This window comes from Saccopteryx bilineata, chromosome 5 (genome assembly GCF_036850765.1).
Source record: "Saccopteryx bilineata isolate mSacBil1 chromosome 5, mSacBil1_pri_phased_curated, whole genome shotgun sequence".
Classification (NCBI taxonomy): domain Eukaryota; kingdom Metazoa; phylum Chordata; class Mammalia; order Chiroptera; family Emballonuridae; genus Saccopteryx; species Saccopteryx bilineata.
In genome coordinates, this window is record NC_089494.1 from 254,299,750 (window position 1) to 254,309,116 (window position 9,367).

Consider the following 9,367-nt stretch of genomic DNA (forward strand, 5'->3'; position numbering starts at 1 on the left):
ACAATGGCCTTGTAGTATAGCTTGATATCAGGAAGTGTGATACCTCCCACTTTTATAGGGTTTTCTATATACAATATCATATCATCTGCAAATAATGATAGTTTTGCTTCTTCTTTTCCAACTTGAATGCTTTTTATTTCTTCTTCTTATCTGATTGCTGTGGCTAAGACTTCCAGGACTATGTTAAATAAGAGTGGTGAAAAGGGGCACCCCTGCCTTGTTCCTGATCTTAAGGGGATTGCTTTTAATTTTTGCCCATTGAGTATGATGTTGGCTGTGGGTTTCTCATAGATGGCTTTTATCATGTTGAGGTATGTTCCCTGTATTCCCACTTTGCTGAGAGTTTTGATCATGAATGGGTGCTGGATTTTATCAAATGCTTTTTCTGCATCTATTGAAATTATCATATGGTTTTTCTCCTTCTTTCTATGTGATGAATCACATTGATTGATTTATGAATATTGTACCAGCCTTGCCTCCCCAGAATAAATCCCACTTGATTATGGTGTATGATTTTTTCCATATATTGTTGGATCCGGTTTGCTAATATTTTGTTGAGGATTTTAGCATCTATATTCATCAGAGATATTGGCCTATAATTTTCTTTCTTTGTGTTGTCTTTGCCTGGTATTGGAATCAGAATTATGCTTGCCTCATAAAAGGAGCTTGGAAGTCTTCCTTCCTCTTGAATTTTTTGAAATAGTTTGAGAAGGATAGGAATGAGTTCTTTGAATATTTGGTAGAATTCCATTGTGAAGCCATAGGGCCCTGGACTTTTCTTTGTTGGGAGTTTTTTGATAACTGTCTTGATCTCATTTGGTGTAATCGGTCTGTTTAGGTTTTCTGATTCTTCCAGATTGATTTTTGGAAGGTTGTATGTTTCAAGGAATTTGACCATTTCATCTAGGTTGTCTAGTTTTCTGACATACAGTTCTTCATAGTATTTTCTTACAATATTTTGTATTTCTGTTGTGTCAGTTGTTATTTCTCCTCTCTCATTTCTAATTTTATTTATTTGAGTCTTCGCTCTTTTTTTTCTTGGTGAGTCTAGTTAAAGGTTCATCAATCTTGTTTACCTTTTTACAGAACCAGCTCCTAGTTTCATTGATCCTTTGTATTGTTTCTTTAGCCTCTATGTCATTTATTTCTGCTCTGACCTTTATTATTTCCTTCCTTCTACTAAATTTGGGCTTTATTTGCTGTTCTTTTTCTAATTCTTTTAGATGCAGGGTTAAGGTGTTTAGTTGAGCTTTTTCTAGCTTCTGAAAGTGTGCCTGTAGTGCTATGAACCTCCCTCTCAGTACTGCTTCTGCTGTGTCCCATAAATTTTGAGTTCTTGTATACTCATTGTCATTCGTTTCTAGGAATTTTTTTATTTCTTCTTTGATCTCATTCTTAATCCATTCATTATTTAACAACCTGCTATTTAGTTTCCATGTGTTTGAGAATTTTTGAGCTTTTCTGTTGTGGTTCATTTCTAGTTTCATGCCATTGTGATTGAAGAAAGTGCTTGATATGATTTCAGTCTTCTTAAATTTGTTGAGAGCACTTTTGTGCCCTAACATGTGGTCTATCCTAGAGAATGTACCATGAGCACTTGAAAAGAATGTATATTCTGCTGCTTTAGGGTGAAAGGTTCTGAAGATATCTATTAAATCGAGTTGATCTAGTGTTTCCAATAAGTCTGATGTTTCTTTGTTAATTTTCTTTCTTGAGGATCTATCTAGTGATGTTAATGGGGTATTGAAATCCCCTACTATTATAGTATTGCTGTTGATCTCACCCTTTAAATCCATCAAAGTCTGCTTTATATATTTGGGTGCTTCTATATTAGGTGCATAGATATTTATAATAGTTATATCTTCCTGTTGGATTACTCCCTTTATCATTATGTAGTGGCCTTCTTTATCTCTTACTATATTCTTTGTTTTAAAGTCTAATTTGTCTGATATAAGTATTGCTACCCCAGCTTTTTTTTTATTTCCATTTGCATGAAATGTTTTTTTCCATCCTTTTACCTTCAATCTATGTGTATCTTTTGTTCTAAGGTGTTCTCTTATAGACAGCATATGTATGGGTCCTGTTTTCTTATCCACGCAGCTACCCTATGTCTTTTGATTGGATCATTTAATCCATTTACGTTTAAAGTTCTTATTGTTATGTAGTTGTTTATTGCCATTTTCTTCTTTAAAGGTGTATTCCTTTTTTGCTATATTCTTTTCCCACTTTGATCTGTTTACAACAGGCCCCTTAACATTTCCTGCAGCATTGGTTTGATTGTAATGAATTCCTTGAGTTGTTTTTTGTCTGGGAAGCTTTTTATTTCTCCTTCGATTTTAAACGAGAGCCTTGCTGGATAAAGTAGTCTTGGTTGTAGGTTCTTGTTCTGCATTACTTTGAATATTTCTTGCCATTCCCGTCTGGCCTCAAGTGTTTCTGTTGAGAAGTTGGATGTCATCCTTATGGGGGCTCCTTTGTAGGTAACAACTTTTTTTTCTCTTGCAGCTTTTAATATTTTCTTTTTATCTCTTAGCTTTGGTATTTTAATTATGATGTGTCTTGGTGTAGGTTTCTTTGGGTTTCTCTTTAATGGAGTCCTCTGTGCTTCTTGGACTTGTGAGAGTTTCTCTTGCATTAATTTAGGGAAGTTTTCAGCTATGATATGATTGAACAAAGTCTCTATCCCTTGTTCTTTTTCTTCTTCTTCAGGAACCCCTATGATGCGGATGTTATTTCTCTTCATGTTGTCACAGAGCTCTCTAAGGGTTTCCTCTGACTTTTTGCGTCTCTTTTCTCTTTTCTTCTCTGCTTTCATGCCTTCATTCCAGTTGTCCTCCAACTCACTGATTCGATCCTCAGCTCTATCTATCCTGTTTTTAATTCCTTCCATTGTGGTCTTTATTTCTGATATTGTATTTGTCATCTCCGACTGATTCTTTTTTATATTTGCTATTTCTTTATTTAGGTTTTCAAACTGCCCCTCCATTGTTGTTCTAAGATCCCTAAGCATCCTTACAATCATTATTTTGAACTCTGCATCTGGAAGTTTGATTATTTCCATATCACTCAGTTCATCTCCTGAAGGTGTCTCTTGTGGTTTCATTTGGATTGCACTTCTTTGTCTTTCATTGTCTGTTTTTGGGTTTTTTATTTGTAGAGTTGGTTGAGTCTAGGCTTGGTGTTGTCTGCCTCTACATCAGCATTTTTAAGATAAGAACTTCTGGCCTGACCTGTGGAAGCACAGTGGAAAAAGCGTCGGCCTGGAATGCTGAGGTCGCCAATTCAAAACCCTGGGCTTACCGGGTCAAGGCACATATGGGAGTTGACATTTACTGCTCCTCCCTCCTTTCTCTCTCTCTCTCTCTGTCTCTCTTCTCTAAAATGAATTAAAAAATTTAAAAAATAAAAATTAGAAAAAAAAATTTTTTAAAGATAAAAACGTCCTGTTTCCTGGGAAAGATAATAATTTGGCTTTTACCAAATAAAATTTCAGGTGTGAGGAAAAGTAGCTTAAAGATATTTCTACTTGATACTTTTATTTTATTTTCTTCTTTTTCTCTCTTCTTTTTCTCTTCCTCTTTTGTATTTCCCTTCCTCCTCCTGCTCATCTCCCCTTCACTCCTCCACCCCTTATTATTATTTTAAATAAATGGGGACCATTTTTTTAAGTCTAAAGTACATCTTATTTTATTAAGACACTTTTCAGATGTTATAGACAGGCTTTAGCCGGGTAGCTTAATTGGTGGGAGCATTGTCTCGATGTGGCAAGTTTGTGGGTTTGAACTCCAATCAGTACACATACAAGAATCTACCAATCAATACATGATAAGTGAAAGAACAAATTGATATTTCTCTCTTTCTCTCCATTCTTCTCTCTCTAAAATCAATCAATAAATTTTAAAAATTATTTTAAAAGCTGCTATAGACAGTATTTAGAATATTTGTGAATTATTTCACAACAAATAAACTGATTTTTTGTTTCCTTTCAAGGAGTCAGCTATAGATAAGGTTGGTAAAGTAAAGAAGAGCAAAGAGGAAAATCTGCCTTTTTTTTTTTTGTAAGTTGATGAAAGGTTGATGGAGACATTGTTCTAGATGATACTGAAATAAGAGCTATGAGTCAAAAGATTCTGTAGAAAGGCATGTCTCTCCTGCTTTGCTGTACTGTGGATACTCTAGGCTGCCTAACTTATTTTTCCTTCGTATTGAATTTATGTGGGTGACACTCATTAACAAAATTATACACTTTTCAGGTACACAATTCCACAACACATTGTACATTATATTATATGTTCACCACCCTAAGTCAAATCTTGTTTGTCACCATTTATTTCCCTCATATCCCCCTTCCCCAGCCATCACCATCCCTTCCTGCAAAGCAATTACTGTGCTGTGCCCATGACTTTTTTCTCTTTTTCTCCCACTCAATCCCTCTACTCACCAACCCAGCCCCCCAACTATCCCCATGACACCTGTCAGCCTGCTCTCTATCTATAAATCTGTCTCTATTTTGCTTGTAAGTTCATTTTGTTCATTAGATTCCACATATGAGTGAAATCATATGGTACTTGTCTTTCTCTGACCGGCTTATTTCACCTAGTATTATGCTCTTCAGGTCCATCATGCTGTCACAAAGGGTAATGTTTCCTACTTTTTCGTGGCTGAGAAGTATTCCATTGTGTAAAGTATTGCCTAGCCTTTGCCACTGGGGGAAATTTTCATACATGGAAGTACAACATGAATCAAGCAAAACTCAGGAGCCCTGGAAATAGGACTCAGGATAACTTGAAACTTGGTGTTCAATAGCGAGAGTATTGCTTGACCTCAATGATATATTTTAGATCTGCTAGAAAATAATATTTTACAATATACTATAGGATGTTTAAAGTTAACATTTATTGAAACTCAATATATACCAGTCACTGTCACTTACAACTTTATATTCAATATCATATTTGAGTCTCAATCATTAAGGATGATTTCCATCACTTGCACTCAACAGGACAGTAAAATTAGTCATGAAGAGGTTAAGAAACCTTTGAAAAGACATCCCACCCAGTAGGGAATAGCAGAGGCAGGATTGTGAGGAAAACCACTGTGCTAGCTATGCTCAAAACAACTGTGCTATATTGTTTCCGCTGGGTACAGCACCTACTGGAACCGCCCTCACTGACATTTGATGAAAGAATCCCCATATTTGTAGTCTCCCCTCCTATATAAATGTCTGCAGTTAGCTGCTAAAATGGCATAGTTGCCATGCATTCCCTGAAATTTATTCTGGAAGGATAAAAAGCTTTGCTTGATCATTGCCCACATGCATTCTCAGTTATTCTTAAAGCTAGTTTTCTGGGATGGATATTGATAGGATTTGTGCTCACAGGGAAATCCAGTTGACATGCAAACAAAGGCAAGGAGGAGGTTTAGCTCCAAGCTGGTACCGTCCCTAAAGTTTGACTTTGTACTATGAATTTTAACTGCTGAGCAATTAAATTTTAGAATCCAAGCAAGAGGAAGATTGTCACATGGTTGTAGGGATCGCACTGTAAGGCTGCATAGATCTGGGCAAGGGAGAAATTAGGTATCATACCACCATTACTTTTGCAGACATGAGATCATCTGCAAAAGGGTATTTACTTAGAAAGCACGCAATTAGACTTCAGACAATATAACAGTTCACCAGATACCAAGACAAATAAACTGAGACTAATCTCAATAGGTTAATATACAACAATAACTTCATAAATTTGGATGTTACTAGCTAAAAAATAAATGGTTTAACGCAGTGCTAGTGATGTTATGTATATCAGATATTTTTTATTAGTGGAAGCTAAATAAAAACTGATGTTTACATTTACTTGAAATTCTTCTTAGAAAAAATACTGTTTGCTTAGTAGAGTTCGTGAGGCAGACGTCTGTCTATGACATTCTTATTGTTATTCAATACTATTCATTTAGCAATGATTATGAGCTGATTTGTGTCCCCATAAAAATTCATAAGTTGGACACCACACCAACTTATGACTCTAGTTGGAGGTAAGGCCTTAAGTTAAAATGTCATTGTTAAGGTGAGCCTTAATACATTATGACCAAGTATCCTTTTAAGAATTAGAAATGTGGCCTGACCTGTGGTGGCGCAGTGGATAAAGCGTCGACCTGGAAACACTGAGGTCGCCGGTTCAAAACCCTGGGCTTGCCTGGTCAAGGCACATATGGGAGTTGATGCTTCCTGCTCCTCCCTCCCCCTTCTCTCTCTCTCTCTCTCACTCTCTCTCCTCTCTAAAAATTAATAAAAAAAAAATTAAAAAAAAAAAGAATTAGAAATGTGGACATACAAAGAGACACCAGAGATGAACACACACAGAAAAAAGACCACTTGAAGACATAGTGAAGATGGAGCCATCCACCAGCCAAAGAGAACTCAGGACTCAGAAGAAACCAAACCTGCCAACAACTTGATCTTACACACCTTACCTCTAGAACTGTGACAAATAAATTTCTATTGTTTATGCCACCCAGTCAATGGTATTCACTCAGGGCAGCTCTAGCATACTAACATAGCAACTCTCCTTCAACTGATCATGTCACACTGCCCAAACTTTCTCCATAGTCATATATCATCTAATACTTTAATGTTCTTAATTCGACTGGGAAAGCTAATTCTATTTTTCCTTTTCAAATCAAGTGTAAAGGGATTGTGTTTTGTAGACTGTTATTTGTTGTAAAGGCTTCATATATTCTGAAAATAAAAAAAATGCTCAGTTTAAAATAAAGAAAAAAATAAAATAGAAGGAAAATGTAGTACCATTCAATGTATAATTGACTAGAACTGAAGAGTCTAGAGTTCAGTTATTTCCTGCCTTTGAGAAATTACTGAAACTCTTTGTCTGGTTTCCCTTCCAGCTCTAGGACCATAAAGGAATATAAAGCATCTCTAAAACGGACATGGAGAGAGCTACATGGTGGAAAGCATCTGGTGGCTGTCCCATCATAGCCAAGCAGCCAGAACAACCGTGACTCAATTTCTTATTAAATCTCAATGGACTGAAAGGTAATGTTATCTAAATTATGGCAGCCAACAAGCTGCCAGTACTCTTCATGGGACACGAAACAATCTTGCAATTCTTTAATTCAGAAAGAGTACTGGTGGTGGAGTAGAAGGCTCTGGTTAACGTCAGCACTGCTATGCTGTGTGTCTTAATATACAGTTCTAGACACATAGACCAATATGATCAGTATTTTTAAAAAGCTTTCCCATTGACATTAAAGATAAGATTTGTAAATCAGTGCACTATACTAACTATACTAACTTTACTAAAATAAATCAGTTTTTTCACAGTTTTATTTCTCGTTTCCTGCAAAACCTATGATACGGAATCAGGAATGAACATATACTCATTGAGCAAAGAAATGATTATGATCTTCTGGAAAACATAAGGCATTAATGCTCATTACACAGATGTTGCAGATTAAAGGATATAAATGAGATAGATTACTGTGCAGAGAAGGTGCTTATTAAAGAGCAGTTTTCACATTCTCATTCTTTCATTGTGTTTTATTGTGTTCCTGTTATAGTGTGTGACAAGTCAGCTAGGGAGCAAAGCTAAAAAAATGACAAGGTATTTTTCCTAATTCTACTAGAAAAGATGTGCAAAAAATAGTGATTGCACCATGTTATAATTAGAGTTTTCAAATTCAAATTTGATGGCCCAGAGTCAATATATTAAACTGTTTCTTGGATATGTCATTATTAAGGGAAACATTAGTTGGTAGAATTAATAAATTTCAAATTTCAGTAGCTGAATTCAGGTGTTCCCATATGGCAGAACTGTGGCTTTCTTCCAGGTGTTACACAGCCATCCTCTTCCCTAGTGTCCTCAGGGACCTGTCAGTCTCTGCATCCAGCTGGAGGACTTGGGAAGAGAGCCAGACAAGGGCACAACCCATTCTTCAGCACCTTAACTTGTAAGTGATGATGCACATCCTTTTCATCCACAGGCCACAGCAAAAGCTAGTTATGGGATTCTACATAGACACTAGGGAACCTGGAGAATGAAATTTCTGCCTGAGATGCTGCTTCCCAAAGATACCACTTTGTTATGGAAATTCAGTGGACAGTTGCAACAATTTGTGTGTCGGCTGTCCACAAAGGAAACCAGCATTGCCTGGTTGAGTCATAAGTCCTTCTCAGAAGGAGCAGCACATATTCCAAGATTTGGTGGATGCACATTATTCATCAGGATCGACCTGAAGGATGTCCCAGGTGAACTGGTCAACAGGTTCAATGGCCTACAGGTTAGATAGAGCTGCTATTGATAGGAAAATAAAGGAATTCCATCCTGCTTCCACACTAATGTGCTACAGTGAGTAGTGTAAGACAGTTAGGGAAATAGATGAGCTGAAGATGAAGAGCCTCAATGTCTCTGTAGTAACACCCTATCATCTCATTCAACTCCCCTTTCCTCCCAACATTCTCATCGATTGCATCTAGGTCCTCACAAACTAGTGTTCTCATTCTTGTTCATTCATGAGGATAATCCCCTTGCTAGACAGGGCCACTAAGAGGAAAATGTTTCTTATTGAATGACTGACCTTTTAATTCTCCCAGTTGACTGTGCAGATAAAGCCTGGTCATGTGTCTCAACCAATTGGCCCTCTGTTGAGAAGAGCAGGGCATGGTGCTCTCACTGACTCAGATGTAACTTGCGTGCACAAAGTACAAGGACTGTTCATATAGCGTCCACTAATTAACTGCCCTTTGAAATGTGGGCAGTCCAATGTATTGTGTCCTGGTATTGTGTTTCCTCATCGATACCCTTCAGCCGAGAGTGTCCCATCCCCAGTGACAGCAATACGTTCATTATGATATTCTGTGACCTACTCAGGGTTATGGCCTCATTAAAAAACAATTGACGTCTTTGGAATAAGTCTGTGAATGTCCTTGTTGTCTGCATTCAAACATAATGAAGAAAAAAAAAATGAAAAAAGGTTGACCTAGATCTTTCCAAGACTGGAACAAAAACTGACAAGAGTAATTGTTTGCTACTTTGGGGACTTACAAAAATAGATAACCAATCAAATGAGGTCAGTAAATTTTGCTCTTTCTATATGTGGTTGAAAAACTATTATTTTGAAAGTTTTAAATTGCTAACATTAATGGAAAAATATAGCTCCTTATTAAGCCTATTTAATCATTTTTATGCATAATAATAGAACACTAGACTATGTAGAATTTTTTGAAACTTATTTATGTAAATCCCGCAAACCTTCCTTTCGTTGATCTCGCTACAAATACTGTACTGGGGAGACTCATGAATAATGTGTATGACTCCATGTGTCCAGACTAAGATTGAAAATACTGACAGCTGTC

The 9,367-nt window shown here is 36.6% G+C and overlaps 1 long non-coding RNA gene across 1 annotated transcript in view; it reads left to right on the plus strand.

Annotated features, from left to right (window-relative positions):
• The window catches only part of LOC136338553 (uncharacterized), a 44,698-nt gene extending 36,004 nt beyond the window's left edge, over window positions 1-8,694 (plus strand). Inside the window, exons 2-3 of the long non-coding RNA XR_010731973.1 lie at window positions 6,901-7,048; window positions 7,996-8,694. This is a non-coding gene — a long non-coding RNA (uncharacterized lncRNA). The remainder of the gene's footprint in view (window positions 1-6,900; window positions 7,049-7,995) is intronic.
• The last annotated feature ends 673 nt before the right edge of the window (window positions 8,695-9,367 follow it).